Source organism: Athene cunicularia (genome assembly GCF_003259725.1).
Source record: "Athene cunicularia isolate RWA chromosome 13 unlocalized genomic scaffold, athCun1 chr13_part1, whole genome shotgun sequence".
Taxonomy (NCBI): Eukaryota; Metazoa; Chordata; class Aves; order Strigiformes; family Strigidae; genus Athene; species Athene cunicularia.
The window spans coordinates 19,988,528-20,011,857 of record NW_020799117.1 but is presented as its reverse complement, the minus strand read 5'-3'; the positions used below and the strand labels follow the sequence as shown (position 1 = coordinate 20,011,857).

The 23,330-nt window shown below is 49.8% G+C and overlaps 1 long non-coding RNA gene across 1 annotated transcript in view; it reads right to left on the bottom strand.

The window, feature by feature from the left end:
- Window positions 1-16,041: 16,041 nt before the first annotated feature.
- LOC113485103 overlaps window positions 16,042-23,330 on the bottom strand; it is a 24,032-nt gene continuing 16,743 nt past the window's right edge. The window contains exon 4 of the long non-coding RNA XR_003399354.1: window positions 16,042-16,152. This is a non-coding gene — a long non-coding RNA (uncharacterized LOC113485103). The remainder of the gene's footprint in view (window positions 16,153-23,330) is intronic.

Below are 23,330 nucleotides of genomic sequence, written 5' to 3'. Positions count from 1 at the left end.
GGAAGGTGGGGGGGAGGCGTTGAGTGCATGAGATAGTTCACTGAGATGCAAGAAAAAAATATTTTTGTACTGTTAATAAATAAAGAAATACTTTTAAAAATAGTGCTTATTCTATCTCTCCTCCTTTTTAAATTTCTATTTTAGTTTCTGCTTTACAATGTACATGTTAGGCCCAAGTATGTGTAGGTAATTTATAAAATGATAATTATGTTGGGGCGGTGTGCATCAAAAACTTTGGATCCTACTGCTCTATATGATGCTGGTAGGTACCCCATGGTGTTAGAAACAAAAAATCCTCCCCCCTCCCCCCACATTTCAGCACCCTGGGACAATGTGGCACCTCTCCCTGCTGAAGCCCATGAGGTCTCTGCTGGGCCCTGCAGAGCTTTGGGGTGTCCCCACTCACTAAGCAAGCACCACTCCTATGCCTCTCTGAGGCCACCCCCATCTGGCTTTCCTTTGTCCTGGTCAGGCCCAGTGCCAGGTTGAAACAATTACTTTATCATGGCTCTTTTTTCCCTGTTTACACAGGACAACGGGGGTGCATTGAGCTGTGGGGCACCCTGCTCCCCACCACCCCAGCTCAAGACCTCCTGCTTAGCAACTTGTCACTGATGAGCTCATCAAAAGGCTGCTAAAAACCCCCAAAAGAACTAAGGAGATTTGACACAAACTAGGGCAATAATCAGGTGTCTGTCCTCATGTTTAAATTAGCCCAGAAGTCCCCAGCCTCCATGCCAGCAGGGACCAGCTCCTAAAAGCCCTGTGGAGCAAACACTGGCCAGTCAGCCCCATCCCGTACCCGCTGCAGCAATGGGGATGCCTTGAAGCAGAATGGGGGCTGGGGAAGAGGCAGGGAAGGACATTTTGAGGCACATGTCTGTCTGGTGGCAATATCCCCCAAAGATTGTGGGGACAGGGAAGACACAGAGGAGGATCAGGGATGGGGAGGAGATGCTGGTGGCAGCTCGCTGCAGCAGGAGGGGTTAGAGTAGCTCCAAGGGATCCTGAGGAAGACCTTGGTCTTGACCCACCACCAGCTTTCTAAAACCATGGCAGCAGGGAGGGGAGCAGGGCTGCTTCCTGCCACAGGCATGGGGTAAAGGCAGCGCTGCCCTGGGCAGGAGGGGATGGGGCTGATGGCAGAGGGGGTTTGGATGCCCCATAGGGTACCTACCATGAGATGACAGCAGCAGAATAGCTGCTGCAATGTGTGCTTGGCCCCAGGATGAGGAACACAGCCCAGGCCTGGTTGTCCATGTGTAAGCTTTTTGCTTTTTGCCCTTGGCTCCAGGCCAATGCACATAACCAGTTGCAAGGACAAACTCCTCCTGTGCCATGAAGCCAGTGCCACCAGCATGTGGCAAAGCATTTGTCCTTCCAAAGTGGCCATCTGGGAGAAAGCATCCTTCATCCCAGCAGAGCAGCAGGGAGCTGCAGCCTGGCCGATTTCTGGCTGGGTTGACCTCTAAATTCAGCCATCAGCCAGGCTGGGGCTGCTAACGTAAGAGCAAGGGCAGGAAGACCCCTCCATGGGGCCAAAAGGAGGGACACTGCTTGCAAAGAGCTGCCACAGGGGTATGTACACCTTTAAGGACAAGAAAGGCTCGAGCAGTATGACCAGGGCTCTACTTACTGTTTTATCCCTGGGTAATATCCATCACAGCAAGTATTTGGACAGTGAGGGTGGCTCCTGTCCTCATCAGCTTCCCCCCCTGCCTGGCTTTCAGCCTGGGTGACACCTCCAACCCCCAGACCCCACTCCATGTCTGCGCTCTCAGGCACTGAACCAGGTTTGCCAAGGTGGATTTTCTGTGCAGGGAACAGGACCTTCAGCCTCCTCCCAGGACACCATGGCAGCACCCAGCCCACTGCAGGCACTTGTGATGCTGCTCCAGCTCCTCAGCAGCCCACCCCAGCCCAGTCCCTGTGGCTCAGTGCCACGAGGATCCAAGTTTGTCTCTGCGCTAGCAAAATTATGACATGGATACAAGATCATATATTTATATCAAAATAAATATGTTTATTTCTCCATCTTTTGTACATACAAATGGTCATGGTAGCAGTGCTACCAGAGCATCACCTGCCCACAGCTGCAAAGCCCTGAAAAAAGGCTTTATATTAAGGAAACTATTACATGAAAAAGCTCTGAGGCAAGGCTCCAGGCTGGCCTGGGTGAAGCTCACATATCCCAATTTCTCTTTCATTTTGCAGCTTTCTGGGGCTGCTAAAAGCAGCCATGGGCATTTTGCTGCACAAAGGCAACTGCTGCTGCACTTATCAACCTGGCAGAGCTTGCCACCACCCTGACATGAGGGTGGCACGGCTCTCAGCCCTGCAAGAAGCCTTCTGATGGCCCAGGCACCGAGAAGGCAAATGGACTGATTTATTAATGGTCCTGGCTGCCCTTTTTGACTCTCTCATCCCTTCTGGGGAGGGATAGGAAGGGGTCAAGCCTTGCTTAAAGTGGGCTCCTGCTTCACATAGATTTGAGCGTGGGGAGTCCCTGGACCACGACCAGCACCATCCTGCCTGATCAACTGCTCAAGGCTGAACCAGAGCAACTCTTTTACCCTCTACAATCAGCATTTTTCTCTTTAAAGTACAGACCTCTTGCACGCAGGCATGTACCTACCTCTTCCCAAGGGCCTATCTGCAGCTGCTCGCTCGCTGTTATTCTCTCCAGTTCACGCGCTGCTGGGTTTGCATGCCGGAGCCAAGCACCTGGGATGGAAGCAAAATAATAGACATGAAGTGCATTTGAAGCAGGGAGCAGGCATCGTGCCCCACACAAAGAGCCCCGCTGGGCGCAGCCACCGCCGCTGTGAGGGGACTGGCGGCTGTGCCATGTGTGGCGCAGGGCTGCTGGGCTGACCTGGCACCAGGGCACACGGTCTCGGGCTGCCCAGCTTTTTATTAGCGCTTCCTACCTGTGACGTGATGTGATAACAACCCCCAGGAACACCCGAAATGTTATGAAAAATAGAACTGTATTATTATTGAACATAAAAGCGCATTAAAACTAAAAGGCTCGGCGGGACTTCAGGCAGGATAAGTGCTTCCAGTAGTGATTGGATGGGCAGAGGGTCCTGCAGGAAAGAGCCTGCCGTGTGTTGGGTGACTCCCAGCTATGCTGAAAGGCTCCCAGACCCTGCTGCATGGCCTATGCTGGCTCACCCCTCTCTGGGTGGCTCTCCAAGATCAGAGGGTGCCAACCTGCCTGCTCTCTGAGAGCATCCCCAGCCACCCCCTTTCCTTCTCCACCCTCCTGGTGCCCCAGCTCCTACCTGATCTGGGATCAATGTGCCTCCTCCTGCAGCAGCCAAGCTGTGTGCTGGTCCCAGGTGATGCTGGGCTGTTATGGATCACTCCATTACTTCAACATTACAAATATATTAAATTAGAGCAAGAAAACAACTCTAAACCTTGAAGCTGCTGGTGGGACAGAGCTGTTCCCATTGTAAACTACTGCACCAAGAGCCAGCACCCTGCAAGACAAGACCTGGGGTCCCTGCTTTGGCACCCCAGCACTGAGCTATGTGTAGGGAGCGCTGTGGCTTTACCCCCTGTCCCTGCCTTTCTGCCCAGTCTGCTCCAGCATAAGAACGGCAGATGATGTCCTTCCCCTTGGCTGAAGCCTTTGACCCTTCAGTTGTCTACAGGGGCAGACCAAAGAGCAAGAAGAAAAATAAATTATACTTCATAGCCATGCACAGATCCCCAAGTGAAACCATTTTACTTACTGAAAGCTCTCACAGGTCCAGCAGTTTTCTTGCCTTTGTCCAGGGACAATGCCTAGCTGGTGCAGCTGATGATCTCTGTGATCTCCTCAAGGATGCCTCCATCTCTTGTCACCTTGCTGGCTTTGCTTGGTTCTGAAAACAAGGCGTTGTTAAAAAGAGAGGGGGGAAGCAGCTCTAGGCCAGCTCTGGTATAGAGCACCTCCCTCAGGGCAGGCTGGGCTGGAGGAGCTGTCTGACCTCAGGACACTGCAGAATTAAGAAGTTCTTACCCTGGGGTCCAGGGCTGCAAAATGGACCATATTACTGGTTCAGACCTCTGCCTGTATTAACCCAACTCCAGCCAGCAGGCGTAGCTCCCCGAGGGCAACACTGTGACCCAGACAGGACTCCACACCTCAGGACACAACCTCCTTAGGGGGCCCCTGTGCACCACATGGGAGAGGACAGCAGTGGTGTGATGGATATTGCCTGCCAGGCTCTCATGGGGCTGTGCCAGCAGAAGACTACAGCCCCCCAAATCTCCCCATGCTCCACGCTTTGGCCTTATCCATGTAAGCCTGGCACTGCCTTCCAGATGCAGCTGAGTGCTGGTGTCCCAATAATGAGGCCCAAACAGCACCTACCCTTAAAAAGCATTTATAGTTTAAGGCCTGAGCTCATCCGGCTCATGATGCCACGCTCAAGCTGGCAGCCCTGAACCAGAGCAGCAGCGGAGCAGCTGCAGGCACTGGGGCAATCAGTGGTGGGCCAGCGTGGCCAGCTGAGCACGGCCACTGGCTCAGCCGCAGGCAGGGCGTGCTGGGGAGGCACTGGCACAGCCACGGGGTGCTGCCTGCACAAGCTCCTGCCTTCAGTGCTTCTGAAGATATATTTTTATGATTGGGAGGGCAGAAGGGAGGGGACCAGCTCTGGAATATAAAGCCACAGCTGAATCACTGCAGGCATGGAAATTAACTCTTTCAGAACTGAAAACCTTTCATGCTGTCACCCTGGCTTCTGAAATACCAAGGGCAGGCACAGAGAACTGTGCAGAGAAGACAAACTATAGGCTCCTGTGCAGAATTTAAAAGCCTTTTGGAGACTCTGTTAAGTAGCTATCATGAATCCAGCACCCCTCTCTCTGAGCCCTGGAGCACCCCTGAAACTACTCCTCACCTCTCCTTACCACACCTGCCTCTCCCTGTCCTGCTCACCAGCCCCACAGGGTGTCCATTTCACCAGTGGTGCAGTAGGCAGGAGACAAGACTTAGGAGTCTGTCCCTCACCTCCTCAAAACAGAAAAGCAAGACAAACGTGTGCTGTGGACAGGAGACAGCTAGGACAGCCCTTCTGCCCTGTGCACAGCTGGCTGATGTACGCAGATCACGTGCAGAGCCCGGCTGGGAAGGGACCAACAGTCTCCAAACCCAGACATCGATCACCCTCCACCTTCCAGGTCTGCTGGCGAGATGCTCCCTGTGCTAGGGAGCATTTTTCAGTGCTGGACCCTGGTGTGTGGGTGCTGCTGACGGGTCAGCCCCTCCAGGGGGTCTCAGGTTGCTGCTGCTGGGTTGTGCGAGAACTGCCCAGGAGCTGCTCTCCCATCTCCTTCCCTCAGCGAGCAGGGAGGTAGCATTTGGTTTGCGCAGACAACACAGGGAGCATTCAGAGCTGCCAGGCTTTGTGCACTGATCCCCTCGGGGCTACAGCAGAAAGGAGCAGGGAGGGGGGGTGAGAGACTTCCTCCCAGCTGCCAGCTGGACCTTAGCATAGCTAGAAAGAGCTGAAAGAAAGCAGGAGCCTGTACTCAATGCACTTCTTGTCTTCTTCATCCCTCAGCAAAGCCTCCTCTCCGCAACAGCCTCACACTGATCCAGCAGCCCCTTCTCACCCCAGGCTCTTCCACATCCCCCAAGCCCCAACCCACAGAAGCTTCTCACTCCCCTGGGCAGAGCTGTCCTCCTCCCGCAGCCCGGCTCTCCCCCAGGCCAAACCCTTCCCAACAGACAGCATGAACCCAGAAGACTGATCCCTCCACCTCCGCTTCCTGCAGGTCTCAAATCCTCCCTCACGTTCCCACTGACACTCTCTCATCTGTCTCAACCAGTGAATTTTCTCACATCCTCCCACTTTTTTCTTCCATAAATGTATTCAGTTGCTTTTTTTAACCCATGTAAACTCTAAGCATCTGCAACATCCTGTAAAGAGGAGGGCTGTGAAACTACAGCTTGGCATTTAAGTCTGCCCCTCCCAGGTTCATTCAAGCTCTTGCAGAAGAGACACAAACATCACCAGTTTATATTTCATATGTCTCCTTATGCCCCTTTTCTGGATTAAGCAAACACAGGTCTACTCAGTCAGCATGTTGCCTCTCTCTGCACCTTATCTTGCTTCTTATGATGCCCCTCCTCAGGCAGGGGAACCAGAACTACAGGCAGCACAACACATTTAAAACAAACAAAAAAAAATGCTGCTGTGGTGGCTTTTCCTTCCTCTCCTTCCTTTCCCAGGGATTCCTAGATTTTGGATGGGGATTTTGGGTTTTAACTACTGCAGAGCACTGGGCTGACATTGCCACAGACACCCCATAAAGCCCATACTTCACTCCAAGGGGCAATGGTCAGCTTGGAGCATCCCTCTGCTCACTTCACAGTTAAGTCTTGTTTTTTCCTACCGAAATATTGTCAGAAATATTCCTACTCTTCACAGTCTTCCTAATGTATTTCATTTCCTGCCTTAGAGCCTGCTAAATAATGGATTAACAGTCATGTAGGAACATCCCCTCGCATCCCGTGGGACCTTAGCTTCTTTAGGAGACTGCAAGAGACCCCTTCGGAAATCCAGGTGGGCTTTATCAACTGATTTCTCATGCCATCATCATCAGGACAAAAAGAAAATACTGGAGCTACTGAACATTAATAGTATTTGGGGCAATGGCCAAGGGATTGCCAGGCTGGAAACCCATGCCCAAAGATGCTATTTTGGGTCATCCCCAGTAGATCTGATTTGAGATTGCAGTGGCTCTGCAGAAGACTGGCAAAATATTTCAGAGGGACTTGGAAATTGCTTCCTTCTCCTCCAACACACACAGATTTTTGCCGTGGCATGATTGCACTCACTGGCAAAGGCTGCAACCTGCCCTGCTCCCTGGCTCAGTTTGTGCATCACCGGAGTTAAAGATGAGCATCTTCCTCCCTCCCACAGACCCAACAACAGCCTGAGCAATGGGGCAAGGGGTAATGTATCTGCTCTGTACACAACAGCTTAATCCTGTCTGAACAAGAGTGCCCTTGTGTCCAGCTCACCTCAACCCTTGCTTTCTTTCCTTTGGATATCCAAGCCAGCAGCAAACTCGGGGTGGGAGAGATGGATTCACAACTGATTATCTGCCTTCACTTTGCTGAGTGGTGAAGAGCAGATGGCATATGCTTGACATCAGGGCAACAGAAAAGGACACTGATTGAGTCACTTCAACCACAAACCAGTTTTGAATCATCTGGCTGAAGCTCTGGGGGTAGGACAAGTGCCGAGCTAGACCAGAGGAAGACAGGGAGCTAGTGTGTGTGTGCCCTGCCATGGTCCGCACATCTTTCTCAGTGAGTTGGCTGCAACACTCCCCTTTTGCTGACCTCACTCCCCCACAACAGGTCCTTTAAGCTATTAAGCAGAAGCCAATGGATTTTCCTATTCCTTCACAGTCTAGGGATGAAGCTGCTCGTGGTTGAATAGACACAGCTGCCTGGGCAGGATGGGAACTGGAGATCAGAGCTGACAAGGCTCATATGCTGAGCTCCTGCCTTCCTTGGCAGCTGTGACAGGGGATGGAGAAATGTCCTGACAACTGGGGTGATGGAGAAAGACAACATATCCCCCTGGGAGAGCTCCTCGGGACTGCAAAGCATCAGGCAGAAGGCTCACAGAAGAAGCACCGGCTCCAGCAGGACCCTCTGCAAACACACTCTTGGAACACCACCTGGCAATGACAGAACCTGCACAGGCTTGGGACCCACTGGGGGTTAACCCCAGTGGGCAGCTCAGCCCCACAAAGCCACTCACTCACACCCTCCCAGAGGGATGGGGGCCAGAATTGGAAGGTTAAGGGCTGAGCTAGAGGCAGTTAAATAGGTAAAGAAACAGCTGAGCATGCAAGCAAAGCAAAATAAGGAATTCATTCACTGCTTCCCATCAGCAGGCAGGTGCTCAGCCATTTAGCAGCTGGTGGTGTTTTGCTGCCCACTGGGGTTAAACCATGACAGGACCACAGGGATATTGCACTGTACTGAAATCACCTTTTGAAAAGAAAAAAAAAAGGGGAAAACCCAGAGGACAGGGGAAGGAAATCTCACAGTGGCAGGCTGAGTTTAGTCTCACGTGCCTGGTACCACCCTCCCTGGCTCCTACCCATGAGCTTGGCCCTTGCACCAGGTGGGCAGTGAGTCAGGGCCCCTTGTTTTTGCACGTGTAGAAAGGGAAATCCTCCCCCTCCAAGGGAAGCTGGGTCTGAAACAGCTGCGAAGGCAGTGAGTGTTCCCCCCAGGGTTTTCACTACAGCAGGGGAGCTTCCTTCAATCTGAGCACACAGTGCTCTTCTGGGAAAGGGCCAGAGGGGTGAAACCAAGTGGGGGAGATGTCAATGGGACACAGGGCACACTGTCACCAACAGCCAAAGTGGTACACGGGAGCACACACAGTGCTGTGGTCACACAGGTTTTGGGCTGCTGCCTCTCACAGCCACAGTCCTGTCACTGGTGGAGGAGGACAGGCACCCTGCATGGCCAGCAGAACCACAACACGTGCCACACTGACACCAAGCTGATCAGGGTCTGATGGGGCAGCAAGGCAACACTATTCATGCATTAGCCTTGGACCCTGCTGAGGCCAAAAGGCAAAACAGCCTGTTACTTTAAATCCCCACCCTTTACTGTGTGTAAAAGATGAGCAAACATCCCACTGCTGCTGTAGGCTGCTGAAACAGAGTTGAAGATTTCTCTCCTTGCTTCTCCTGACCATCCTCCTCCTATATTTGAGACAGAGAAGTTGTAGCTTTGTCTCTTCTACATCTCTATTCTGGGCTTGTTTGGGTTTTTTTTTCAAATACTTACCTAAAAGATCTTCCCCACTCTTCTGGTCTGGTCACCAGCTTGTGGCCATTTCCGTGGCACAGATCTAGCACTGTGTGTCCTTACTCCCCCGCTGGGTCCTGTTTTTCTCTGCTTTCTTTTCCATCTGGAGCATGTCACATCCCCTTTACCCAGAATCTCCCATACAGGGACCGCTTCCAGCAGCACATGAGCTGCTCGAATATCTCTTCACACAGTTCTCCTCAAACCCCGTCATTTCTGAACCTGCTTCCAAGCTGTCTCATTTTCCAAATCCTTTTGATGTCTCTTCCTTCTGCTCCTAACATGGCACAAGTCCCCTGTGCCTTTTCCTGTAGCTGCTGGCACCTGGGGGTATCTCCATATATCCCACTCCCACCTCAACTCTTTCGATATCTTTGCAAGTCTTTCTGGCAGAAGAGTAACAGTCCTGTCTTGACCACACTCATACATAGAAAAAGTATGATTCTGCTTCCTCAGCCTGGAAGAAGACTTTTTAGTAGGGCCTTTTGCAATAGAATAAGGGGTGATGGTTTTAAACTAAAAGAGGGTAGATTCAAACTAGATATAAGGAAGAAATTTTTTATGATGTTGGTGGTGAGACACTGGCACAGGTTGCCCAGAGAGGTGGTAGATGCCCCATCCCTGGAAACATTCAAGACCAGGTTGGACAAGGCTCTGAGCAACTGGGTATAGTTGAAGATGTCCCTGCTCATGGCAGGGGGGCTGGACTAGATGATCTTTAAAGGTCCCTTCCAACCCTGGCAGGGGGAGTGCATGGTGAAAGGTGCTGTGCAAGCCAGTGTGAATGGAGGGGTGGACAAGCTATTTTGGATATGGATTAAAAGGACGTAATACATCAGCAAGGGCAGCAATACCAGCTGGGTATGTGAACCATGCCATGGTTTCCTTGACAGATGAGAGGAAAGAACAAACACCAAGTAATAACAGTAGGCATAATTTTTTTTTTCCTTCCCTTAGGAGCCCTGGAGCTCCCTGCAGGAAGAAGCGCAGAGGGGGCACAGCCCAGTAAGCAGCACCTACCCTGCCACACTCTCCTGCTCCGGTGGGTCAGACTGCCGGACTGCAAAGCTTCCTGTAAAACATCCATCACCTCGTTAGCCACCTGCAAAGAACACACAGGACCCTGTGACACCCAGGTGGCAGAAACAGGAAACAGAGCCCAGCATCCAGACTCCTTTACAGAGGCTTGTCAGCAGCAGCTGCACACCCTACTCTGCTATAGAAAATAACATCTTTTGCCTTTTGTATCACAGAAAAGGACAATAAATATTCCTTGCCCTGTTCCTCTATGTCTCTCAGGTATGGGGTAAAATCCAGTGGGTCTTCACTCTGTATATGCTTTGAGGGAATGTTGGGGAGTGGGAAGGCATCCACCTCCCCAGCTCTGGATGGAAGGGGATGGATTAGGACCCAGACTGCCTGGCAACACCTTCCTCCTGGGGAGGAGGGGGTGGGGATGGCTCCGTGAGGATTTTTGGGCATGTTGTCTAAAGCCTTTCACTTCCTCAGAGATCCCAGCTGTTGGGTTATTTGCTGCTGACAGAGGCCTCTCTGGCTCCTCCACTGATCTCCCCCAGGATCTTCTCCCTCTCTGCTTGGCTCAGTTGTCTCCTTGCTCCTCTCCAATGAGCATCCTGGGTTGCTAATGCCACCCTGTCCTCTAATCTTCCTTTCACTGTCGTGATGGTGCTCAGGCCACTAAGGAGATTAGCCTGGCCTCAGCTGCTCACCTCCCTAGCAACAGGGATGTCACCCCTCAGGAAGCTGTGTGATGGGGTGACAAAAGTGCTGTCACCACCCCAGTGGCAGTGCAGCTCTGGTGCCCCCTCTTGTCCAGCCACAGACCCAGGGGAGGTGCCTGAGCCGCAGTGTAGGATGAGATGTGCTGCGACTAGGCTTTAGCAGGACATTGTTCCCCCCCGAACTGGAAACCTGGGAGACCTGCATCCATCCTCTTGTTTGCGTGAGAGTCTCCCAAGCTTGAAAACAAGAGGGCCAGAACACCCAGACAGAAGACAGAACCCTCCTGCACCCCTTCAGGGACAGCTTTGTGCTCCAACAGGAGAGGAACACATTTTAAAAAGCTATCAAAACCCCAGTCCTAAATAACAGAGCGCATTCCCGCTGCCTCTGCAAAGCCAGGCAGGGGTGGTGAGCTCCAGGCACAAATCACTCACCGCATGCCTTTAAGAGGAGTCTCCCGGGGCTGCTTGCTACCCTGTGCATCCTCCACCGGCGCAGAGGCAGTTAACACCGAGAGCACAGCTCTCTGCAGATCTCTGTTTCCGTGACAACAGCTCCCGATGAAACCCAGAGCTATAAAATCCCATTAAACATCTGCTAGAGCCTGCCTGAGAGCCTGCTTGCGCTGCCTGCACAGGCTGCCACCTGCCGGCACCCCCCCGCCAGGCTGACCCATATTCCCCACCCAGGACAGAGACAGAGCTGGAGGCACCCAGCACCCCAGAAACACGGCTGGGGGGAGCAGGGACAGCTTGTTGGGGAGACAAGTCTGGGGCATGAAACCTGATTACCAGATCCAGCTTTTTGGCTAGTGAAGGGAGTCTGTGAGGATTGAGGGTGTGGGTATACACCCCACAAGGCGCTGGAGCCTTGGGGAGCTCCTAGAAGGGACACGACACCCATCACTGTGACTTTGGCTGGCAGAGACGCTCCTCTCGGAGCAAACCAGTCCAAATCCACCCGTGGGGGCTCTCAAAGTTTTGAGGGCAGGTTTAAGCAACAGCAGTGAGCTGCTGATATCTATTAGGGCTTTTTAGTTTCTTACACTTAGTCTTCTGCTTGTGCCAAGTCCAAGCAGAGGGTCTGGGCTGCTGTGAAGCATCTGTGAGGATGAAACAGGGCAGTGGCCCAACAGGAACTTCAGACTGAACTCAGCCCAAGCCAGACAAGGGCACTGGAAGGCTGAGGAAGGAAGCTGTGACACTGATAGTTAGGGTCCCTGTTTCCCCTCTGTGCTTCATTTACTCCCCTCCAGCTTTAGCATACTCAAGGACTTCTAAACACTCTTTATATTTTCCCCAGTTTGAGAGGTTTGGGCTTTTCCCTCTCCATGCTTCCACCACTACCTGCAATAGGAAAAGGTATCAGGAGAAGTCGAGTAGGAAGTTAGGGAGGTGTTACACAATTAAGGTGATTCTCCTGATGTGTTAGCTCAACTAATGTGTTCCTGCTGCGGGTAGGAAAAGCAGCACTGAGTTTAGTCTGGTATCACACAAAGGGCGCTCTGGGCACTTAGGAGATCCTAAGGAGTTACTACTTCTTGTGGGGAAGGGGTCCAGGAGAGAACAGGCACCATCCCTCGAGGGGAAGCTCCAACATCACAGGAACAATCCATTCCTGTGTGCCTGTTGCTGGGGCCCAGTGACCTTAGATGAGAGAACCTGCACACACAGCATTCAGGCTTATATTAATATGGCTTATTATACAACATATAATAATATATAAGCCATATATATAACAATATGTGGGGCTTACTATACAATAAGGCTCCGGCATCCAAAGCTGACTGTAGGACTGCTCAGCCGCAGATATTTCTTGGATCTTCCCCCAAAGCTATACCCTAAGTTGCTCCCCTGCACTTCTGGGTTCAGAGGCGCAGAAGCTGCAGCTTTTCCTTCCATTTGCAAGTGCTGCCAAGTCACTTGTATCCTGGGAAAAAGCCACTCCTGTGCTTGGGGGAGGATGGGGTAGGAAGCAAGCAGGGAGCAAATAGTGCCTTCTACACACACACACACACGTGCGCACACACACACGCACACACCCCCCCATCTAACTCCATTGCTGGGTACAGAGGGAAAACAGTCATAGGGACTCGCAGCAGCAGGAGCCCTGGAAACTCCGGAATTTGCAGGAGTCAGGGGAATCCAAAGGGGCCATGGATGAAAGCTGACACAAAGAAAATACTCTTTTTGAGCTACAATTGCTGGCACAGCTGCTGGCCAGACCCCCTTCTGAAAACTCAAACATGCCAGGAAGGGGATGGAAATCATTAACTTGTTCGTTTGCATGATTTAATCATTTCCATCTCCCCCTGCCCCTTGAATAAGCTCAGATTTCTTAATATTTCCAGCACCCCGATGCTGCAGTGCCTGGGGCTCCCCCAGAGAAGCAGGCAGGGGCTGAGAGAACCACTAACGGAGAAGATGGGGCTCCCTCTCCCCTCCTCCTCAAATGCTTTTAAAGGCAAAGCCATGGGCACGCAGATTTTCTGCTGTAGATGTCCAGGAAAGAAGCCAAACAGCACGCAGGAGAAACCCAGAGCAGTTTGATGCTCCTTTCAAAGTGTGGAGGCTCAGAAAGCCTATGGCCTCAGAAGGGAATGGAAAAAAAAAGCCCGAGTCTTGGAAATAAAGCAGTTGGTTGAAAACTAGCGGCTGATCTAGGAATGATGCTGAGGCAGGGTGAGGACCTCTGTCAATAGGAGCTGGGACACAGCCCTGTTGGACACTGAGCATGCATTTAGTGGGCTGGCTAGTTCTGCTGTGGCAAGTCAAGTCTTTGGAGTGCCTGGGCTCAGCTATAGCGACAGTATGGGTCTGCAGCCTTATCTCTGTGTGCTCTGGATCAGGACCACCTTGTTAGAGGCAGCAAAGCAGCAGGAGGGAGGGAGGAACGCGAGAGCTTGAAAAGCATCTCACTGCAGGAGTTCAAGCTGCCAGGAGGAGGGGATGAGTTTCAGGAAACCCGAAGAGGCAGGAAATCAAGGGAGAGGGACAGTAATTGAGTCCATATGTTGGAAGCAAAGAACACATTTGGTAGCAGGGAGCAGACTAAGGGAGAAAGCCCATGCTGTGGGGACAGCACAGGGAGCTCGCAGAGTCACATCAACTTCCTGGACCAAGCAGAAGTTTGCATCCAGACTAATCACAACTGCTGAGATGGGTCATCTGTGTGGGCTTTCAGGTCTGTGCCCGTAGTAGCTACATGTCCAGGAGGCTTCCAACCTTAAACTCCTAATTAACATCCTAATGTAACAGGTAACATTGTAAAAAAAAAGGTGAAGGAAATGGCTGTTCTATTACAAAGTGACAGGGTTAGATCTACTCCCATGTCTCATAGCATGTGTGGAGTTAGAAGGCCAAGTGGTCAACAGTAACATCAGAACATGGTTTTGCCATTCATCAGGCAGGAGGGATGTCAGGTCCACTCTGCTCTCAGAAAGCAGGACGGCTTTTGTGCAAAGAGTACCTGCAGGATTCACTCACTCAGAGGTAAGGGCACAGATGGGGTGATGAATAAGAAAGGCTATCCCACAGAGGCTATCCCACTGGTTTAGGTACTCCTACGTTCAGGCTACAGCACTGGGAAAGCTCATAAGAATGTTTATGGCCTCTCCCCTCCCCCCTTTTAAAACACATTTGCAAAGAAATCTGAAACGTATGTGGTTGGAATAGAGGAGCCTAACGCCGGACTCCTGTATGAACAGAGCACAGCATAACCATTTGGGAAGGGGGGAGAAGGGCTCTGACACTAATACCCACCCGGGCTCCCAAGAAAACAAGGGAGGAGATGGAGTGCAGGACTACAACACTGAATGGCTGTACAGGCTTTTGGTGTGTCATGCAAATTGCTGCATTTTACAGAAGCAAAAAACCTCTCAAAAAGGCCCTTAGGTCTGGCAAGGTTCTCTCTACCTTTGTACATCTCTGTATCTTGCACATCGTTGAAGATAGGTTTATTGTAACTTGTCCAACACATAAGTTAAAAGTTCTGCAGGCCTGCAAACTGCTGCTCTCAGGACATCCTCTCAGTAAAGAGGAGAGTAATACCACTCATGTTGTCCCAAGCCTCCATCCCTGGGAATCCAGCTCCACAGCATTTCTCTCCTTATCTGTAGCTCTCTGCACAAATTATCAGTAGGGCTTTGCAGCCAGTCCAAAACTTCTGCTTCCCCAAACACCCAACTGCATCTCATACCTACATTCATGTCTACCAGCCATTCTCTGCTGCTGTCACTCCTGGTGTTTCTTCTCTGCCTCCTCCTTCACCAGCTTTGCACGGTATATCATGTTTCATGCTGCTTTTGATTTTCCATGACAGCTTGCTGTGGAACAGGAGAAACAGCTGCTTAGGGGCTGCAGGATGTTTGGGGGGGGTGGGGGGAACCATACAAAAGCAATTAAAATCCCTCTTTGGAAAAGGGGGAGTAAGAAACATGGGAGATCTGGGCAGTGAAGAAAGTGCTTAAGAATGAAGAGAAGGAAAAGACATCTCGCTCATTAAAAACCTATTTCTGAAGTTATTCAGGTCTATGAAGATGTTATCAACAGTCATTTTCTGGGAGTCAAACAGAAAGTACTGGCCCAGTACCGTATAGAGTTACTTTGTGTCTGAGTACATCATCTGCAACTTCTCATACTGTGTCTTGGCATCCTTAAGAAAGCTGTGAAACCCAGAAGTCAAGAACCATAAAGCAAACATCAGGTGGAAAACATAAGAGTGAAAACAACAGAGTGCTGCAACATTCCACCTCATCTGTAGTTCCTCTCCACCCAGAGGTTTCAGCAGTAGCACAGATGCCACCATCACCAGACCATAATGTCAAGATGAACCCAGCCTAACCCGCTCAGTGCTTGGGTGACGCTTGCACCTCCTGTGTCAGAGGCAAAATGAAGGAATATCCAGCTGGTAAAGAAGCAGCATCTTGCTTACGCTCCACTTTGCAGGCATGATGGCATCCCTATGGCACACATCTGCAAACACCTCCTGCAAAAGCAAGATTTCATGGTACAGCCCCGATCGCTCAAAGCCCATCACAGCACTGCAACACTCAGCAACTCGGAGTGTCTCTTGGGAAGCACACAGCACTCCTAGCAAACCACCAACCTCAAATCAGGCCAGAAACTCCAGGAACACAGTCAGGAAACTCACTTTGAGACAACAGCTGAACAGAGCAGAAATACCTTTGCCCAAAACTGTGCAGGAGGCTGAGAATGAGAGATCCTCTGCTGATGGCAAGCAGCATCCCTGCAGCACTGCAAGATCCCCCCACAACTTGAGGAACACTTCGTGGTCCTCACTACGACTGAAATGCCTTTTCTCACGTGATGGACCCTTCTGCTCTCTCTCTCTGTCTCTAAACTTTGCTGAGACCCATGAATCCCTTCTGCCATAGCTCACATCCGCTTTGAAACATTTTTCTTCCTAAAAACAAAAGGATATTGTCATTTTTTCCACAAATTTGTCACTCCCTGTGTCAGCTAAAAATTTCAGAATATTACACCACACATACAAAATCTGTCCTTTTCTCATGTTTCAGCTTTTCTTCAAGTTCTCAACAGACACTGAAAAAAAACAAAGGAGGCATAAAAATAGAGAATGACATTTCTAAAATATTTGCTTTAAGCAGGAGCATAGTTTCTACCCTGCAACTGCCATCAGGACTCCAGACGTACCCCCTGAAAATCCCTTTGACGTCACTGCCAGAAGTGTGGCTCATCCCCTGTTTAGATCCAGGCAAATCACCCTCCCTCACTGATAATTAACTGCTTCAGCCAACACCTCAGTGCTTCTTCAGCAGCAGATCTCCCAGGAAATATGGTCCTTTCTGCTCCTGAATGGTGCGTGTGCTCAGACCAAGGGCAAAGCTTCCCCATATGCATGCTTACGTGCAATTTGCAGGCAGATGAAAGAACTCTGCAGTGTAAAAACAAACTAAGGCAGCACCAAGGCTCTCCCCCCCCTTTTTTTTTTTTTTTTCTTCATTATTTTAGTATGGGGGACGCACACATCAGGAAAGGTCTGCATGCTTTAACAATCTCCAGTCTCAAAAAATTAGAGAAAAAGTTGATTTCTTTGGACCTGTTGTTTAAAGCCCCAGAGAAAGGTGTAAAGACACTGTGAAGCAACCTGCCCAACTTTAGTGCAGTACAGCAGGGTTGGCTTAGCAGCCTGGGACAAAGGATGGGACAGACCTATACTGGAGATGTTACTGTATGTTGGAAGGAGGCTTGTTAGCTGAATGTAAATATTAGACCAGGTAAGACAAAGAGTAGAGCACTGGGGGCACACGGTAGGGCAGCAGCCAGGCATTTGGCAGAGAACTTTCATCCTCTGAGGGACGGATACATCTGCAGTCTGCATCCTGCTGCTGCCTCTTGCTTTCCTTCCTCCCTGGACACTGACTCAGCACTACCAGGCTTTTATCACAGGACAAAACAATAGGTATCCTTCCTTCCAGGCATCACATCCGCTTGTTTCAGCAATGTTTCTTTCCTTCACCACGCTGCACAGTACAGCACAGCCACAGCTTCCACTATAACAACACAAATAAAGCATCTTTGGGATGCAGGCTCAGGCTTTGCAGCCACAGACACAGCAATGAGCCAAAAGTGTCTTTGCACAGAGCAGTCAAGATCCAAACCCCTGTTCCCCAGCCACAGCAAACATCTTGCCTTCACTGGGATCACTTCTGATCACAGGACTTTCTCTCTTGGAGCTGGTCATGAGAAAAACTGTTCAGGAAAATAAGACCATATTGAAAGCATTGAAAGCCTAGCCAGCAGGTATTTCCAGGTGCTGAAAATCCTCTGGGTGTATTTCCTAGCTGCCCACATGCAGGTGGCTGGGGAATAAACCCAAGGGGTACAAACCAGTCCCGGAGCTGCCCGCGGAAAAGCACTTGCCTTGCAGAGCTGATTTCTCTAATTCTGTACAGACCCACTCCAGAGTCCCCAAGCTATTCCAGAGCTATCACCACCCAGAGACCCAAGTTGGGTCCTGATTTTTGCTGAAGAGACTGAGCCCACACACTGTATCATGCTCAGGCCCACTCTACCAAGCAAAAAACCCCAACTAATTAAGTCTTAGTGCCAGAGGCAGCAGGTAAGTGAGTAGGTGCAGGATGCATGCAGGCACTAGGACTGGCATGCAGCAATCCTTTTCTTTGCCATTGCCAGCTCCCACTTGTAAGATCAAACGCAGAAAACATTAAAGTGACGCCTGCAGTCCCACAGACTTTCAGACCTATCAAGCACTTGTTTCCTGCTGACCTGAGCCAGAGTCCAACACAGCAACAAGCACAGAAATCAGCAGGAGGATAAGGCAGAAAGATGTGTTTAAAGAGAGATGAACAGATGCTTCCTGACATGAGCACCGACTGCCTGACTCTCAAGGGACCATTACCAAGCATGTCTGTGCCACAGAGTCCTGCAGCAGCACAGGCACATCTCTGAAGCAGCTCACCAGACTAGACTCACACGACTAAGTACAGGCAGTTATCAAAAAAAACAACTGCTCATTACTTGTGCTGCTTCCCAACTCGTTATAGCAACCAGAACTATTTTCTTTCTCCAGAGCAGTTTTGCAAACTATCAGCAAAGAGAATCACAGAATGGTTTGGGTTGGAAAGGACCTTAAAGATCATCTAGTCCCAACCCCCTGCCACGGGCAGGGACACCTCCTCCCAGCCCAGGTTGCCCAAAGCTCCGTCCAACCTGGCCTTGAACCCTTCCAGGGAGGGGGCAGCCACAGCTGCTCTGGGCACCCTGTGCCAGGGCCTCACCACCCTCACAGGGAAGAATTTCTTCCTCATATCTAATGTAAATCTACCCTCTTTAGAAGACCTCAGACTGAGTGTATGTTATTGTGGCCAGGAGTGAGCTTATAAGGTTAGCCAGGAGTTGAGGGAGGGAGGGGACTAAGTTCAGGCTCAGACACTAGACAGGTTACACACAGCTGGGCACAGGAGGAGATGCTTCCAGAAGGAGCATCAGCAAGGGTTAAGTGATGGCAGAATCATCATCCTCACCAAACAGAGTACTTCTAAGCCCTGACTGCATCTTAACTGTAAAAATGGTACTCTGATCAATAAAAGTACAAAAATTACAGGAACGTGCATTTCTGAGGTATTTCATCCTTCCGGTACTTCTCAAACTTCATAAAGGTTCCAGCGTTAGGAACAAGATCAGATTTATTTTTCACTCCCCTGTTTCTAATAAGCAGCAGCACTTTCATTTGAGGTCATGGTCTTAACTCCATCCTCCCTGGTGCAGGATTTGTCGGACATGGGGTCCTGGCTCTTTCCATTCTCCACCTTGCTCTCCTCTTGCCCATTATCCTACAGCAAGGTTACACGGGACTGTAAAAACATAACGGTTCTTCTAAAGAAGGCTTTTTAGATCTGACAATTTGAAGACTTGCACTGAAGAAAGGGAAAAAAAAAACCAACATTGTAATGGGAGTTTCCTACTGGCATTGCGTGGCTGAATTTTTATTTTTTTTGGAATTAAACGTGGCAGGAGAAAATGACTTATTCTGATGGAGTTTTACCAGATGCTTTTGCATTTCAAACTTCATATTCTCCTATGTGGACAACCCAGTGTTCTGTGTCTGAAAAAATTAGGACAACTGAGACCCTCTCAGGATGTTTTGGGAAGACAAAGACGGAGCTCTTAACTCTTCTTTTTTTTTTTTTCTTCTTTTTTTTTTTTTTTTTTCTTCCCCCTATCTTCCACACACATTATGAAATCTTACAGGGAACAAGGACATGGAGCATAGCTTTTCTACAACACAATCTGTAAGGACAGATATTGTTTGGATCTTAAAAATCCATCCAGTCCAAAATTTACACATCTAGACTCTCCCCACATCACAGTGAGATGATAAAGCTGCCTTTGCTACAGGAAGAGAGAGCCAGTCCATCACTGGTTGATCATAAGAATACTAAAAATCATTATCAGGAAGCAGGATGAGGAAGACAGGAGACTACAGAAATAAAGTCCCTACTGTTAGACAAGGTGTGTAGCAGACAGACCAGGCAGAAGAGACTTCTCGGTGTTATATTCCTTAAGAGCATGTAAGCATGCTTACAAAACGAGACCTAAGACTAACCCCGAGCCCACGAAGTGCTGTAACCTGTGTAACTGAAGCCTCTCCCTTATCTCCCCTAAATCAGCCCTACAGCACAGGTCTGTTGTGCTTCGTGTTGCAGTAGGAAGCAATTAGAATAGAACAGTTAATTACCGCCGATGGGAGAGCTGATCTTCCTTTTCTTGTTTTGTGCTGTGACCTCCTACCAGGGCCCACAGTAGACAATAGGAGACAAGGGTCATTAAAGCAACCACTAAACATCACCCAAGGACGGGCAGCACTAAACTTAATGGACAATTAACACTTGTAAAGGGCTTTGCCTAATCAAAGCCTAATCCAATCAACACTTTCAGCCTAAGGACTGACAATGGGAACACTGAACAAGACCTAAACAAGAGTTAATGCAGGAAAAATATTTGGGGGACTCCTTGCTGTGCTGGAAAAAGTGTTTATTCAGGGAGACTCCTGCTGCTTCTTATCGCAGGTGGCCGCTGGGAAGAGTTTTCCCTTTCCTTTTTTTTTTTTTTTCTCCCATTTATTCCCTCTCCCCACACCCCAAAAAGGAACTTTTACTGCTGCAGTTGATATTTACCACTAGCACCAGATTTTGAGAATAAACCTGTCTCATCTTTTGTGCAATAGCAGATGGGGAAAATGCGGAGACACTGCAAGGAGAATGAAATGGGAGTTGGAGTTGAGCATCACACAAGGAATAAAACAGTGAAAAATGTGGTTTTTCTGTTAGGGGAAGATGCTGATGTGATCTCTATTTACCTGACTAGAAGAACGCTCACCAGTATCCCAGACTGTTCATAGTCTACCAGATATGTATTTTTCTGAGCTGTGGCAACAGCTTGTGCAAGTTCTACAAGAGAAGTGCACAAACCAGTAGGTCAGAGCTGCCTGGACTGGCACCAGGGCAAAGTCCAGGAGATACAGAGTACAAATAAGTTCCTGACTATATGGCTCTCCCAACCTTGCAGAAACTCACCTGCACCATGCTAGTGCTCAGCAGAGTCTCATTCAGCTCCAGGACTGCAGTCTTGATATTTTCATAAGGCAAGCACAGAAACCCCAAGAAAACATCTGCCAGGGCTCAGGAAGAAGTGGTTCAAGCTTTAGGAACAACCCCCTGATGAGCACCAGAGAGAAGCAGAATCCAAACTCAACAAGTGCAGATCCTTTCACTTTTTTTCTTTGGAGGTTCATTCTCTTGCTCTCCTGGTCTTTCTTTTCTGAGTACAACAAACCCAGTTAAGCCATGAGCCATTGAAGGAGTTATCCCTTGGGTAACCACACAGCTTTTCTTCATGCAACAGCTGACCAGAACTGCCCTCCTAATAAGTATCAAAGCTCTGGCTGCCCCATGCAACAAACATCTTTACAAAGGAGGAGGGAAAGATCAGATCGCTGCTCTCCCTGGTGTTCAGAGATACAAACACAAGTGACTCTCCCACAAAGAGTGAGATAACCTTGCTGAAGACATCTATTACCTTAAATTAATGCAGAGACTTCAGGCCTGACAATACCCACTATGTCTACCCGCACATCAAAGCTCACTGAAAGCCAAGGCTTTGTGGAGTGGCACGATAGGGAGTGTTTCAGGAGATGTGCTTGCAGGTCTGGTGCTGGGACAGTGACTGAAAGATGCCTAGCAGCATCATCACAGTCCCCAGACTTTCTTGTCCCTTTTAATGGCCCCCTCCTCTGCGCTGCACTGGAGTCAGGCTATCACAGACACCCCCTCCCTGGGAGCATGAACAGTCCCACCAACACTCCTGGGACTCGCACAGAGGAGCGTAGAAAGCGTTTGCACCCTGTCCTGCAACTCCAACTGCCTCTCCCAGTTCCACACCACGAGAAGGATGACTGAGGCACCCCACTGCTAAAAACTCACTACTTCACCGTGGGCTGGAACAAGAAGGGGGGTCTGTGCCCGGCCCTGGGTGGCCATGAAAGCCAAGACACCCTTCCCTGCTGCACCCCAACCACAGGGAGGGGGAGAAACCAGCACTGCCAGGCACCTACCCTTCAACACCTTGGGCGAGGGGGCTGCAGGAGCCTGTAAGACCACCAGCACTGTCCCCCACCCTGCTCACCAGTCCCCGAAGCAGCACGCTGGCTGCCCAGTAACAAGGCAGGGGAGGACGAGCATTCCTCCCCCTAGAGCTGACCTATTGCTGTACCGCTCCTCTGTGCCTCCTCCCACAGACGCGCTGACGCCCCGGGCCAGCGAGCAGACAGCACGGCTGCAGCCGGCACAGAATCCCTGACCTATTTTCGAATATATGTGGGCATGCACAAGATCACAAACAAAGGGCACTTTAGCTTAGGATATTTAAAGGAAAAGATACTCATCTATCTCCAGAAACCACAGCAGCTCTTATGACGTTTATTATCTTCTGAGAAGCATCTTTGTGAAGGGCTGTGGGAAAGGAAAAAATGAAAAAGCACAGAGCAGTTGGGTAAATGCAACAAACAAAAAGCTCCATTAAGCTGCAAAATCACATTTCTAGGAAAGCAACAAAAGGAGATGTAAGAACATGAGAATAAACAGGGCCTAGGACTTGATAAGCACAAGAACAACCAGGATTCACCTACATGGAAGGAATAAATGTCTATAAAAAGGAGTGACAGCAGTCCTGCAAGGATGTCCTCTACCTCCCTGCCACCGATGGATGAGCTGCTTGTGCAGACTCATCTAAACACACTTTAAACAGTTTTCCCAGGCATTTTGTTCAAGACTGCTGATGGACTTGGATGAAACAGCGAAGTACTTAATCCACACCTCAGGCAGATTTTGGATCTGGCAGCTTCAGCTGGTTTGAAGTTAACTGAATGCATTTATGCCAGCTACTATCTCTGTGCACATATCTGTAAGGGTGAGGACCTGGCAATTTGGTTTTCAGGTATTGGAACAACAGATGCCATAAAAAAAAAAACCCTTCAACTACACTCCTTAGTTTGAAACACACCCCAAATAATCCCAGGAGCCCTACAGAGGTTCACAAAACCATCTCCTGACAAGCACCACTCACAGAAGTGAGAGATGGGCAGTGGTCATCACAGAGCAAGAGCTTGCACAGGCAGCAACTGGGAGCAGACCACAGATGTGCGAGTCCAACTCCAAGCCCACAGCATCCTTGTTTGCTTGGTACCGTGAAGTTCACTTTTGGAGAAGCCTCCAGCAGTGTTGTTTGCTGGCTTGCTTGCTTCATATCCTGGATTGGGAAATGCCTGCTTGCCCCTAAGCGCTCTGCCGCACTACACAAAGGATGCAGTGATGAATAACACAAAAACGGTTACTACAAATAGAGATGCTGACAATAGTTACTCAAGATCAGATGCTGACAGCTCTCTTGGGGCTCTCTGCACAGCTGGGAAAGGTGCCGCTGCCAGGATTTATTGGTAACAAACCTGGGGCAAAAACTTACTCCCCCAGTGTGCACAGGCAGGAAGGAAAAAAAGAGCAAGAATAGATCTCAGTGTCCTGAAAACAGGAAAGTGCCTCTTGTCTGGGGGAGCCCAGACAAGAGCAGCTCTGCAGTGAAACCTTAGCTCCATCCCACTTCCAGGCAGTTTGTGGGGTCTGCTCAGCCTCCCATGGAGACATGGGTTAAAAAAAGCAATATTGCAGCTAAAGCTTCCTGTG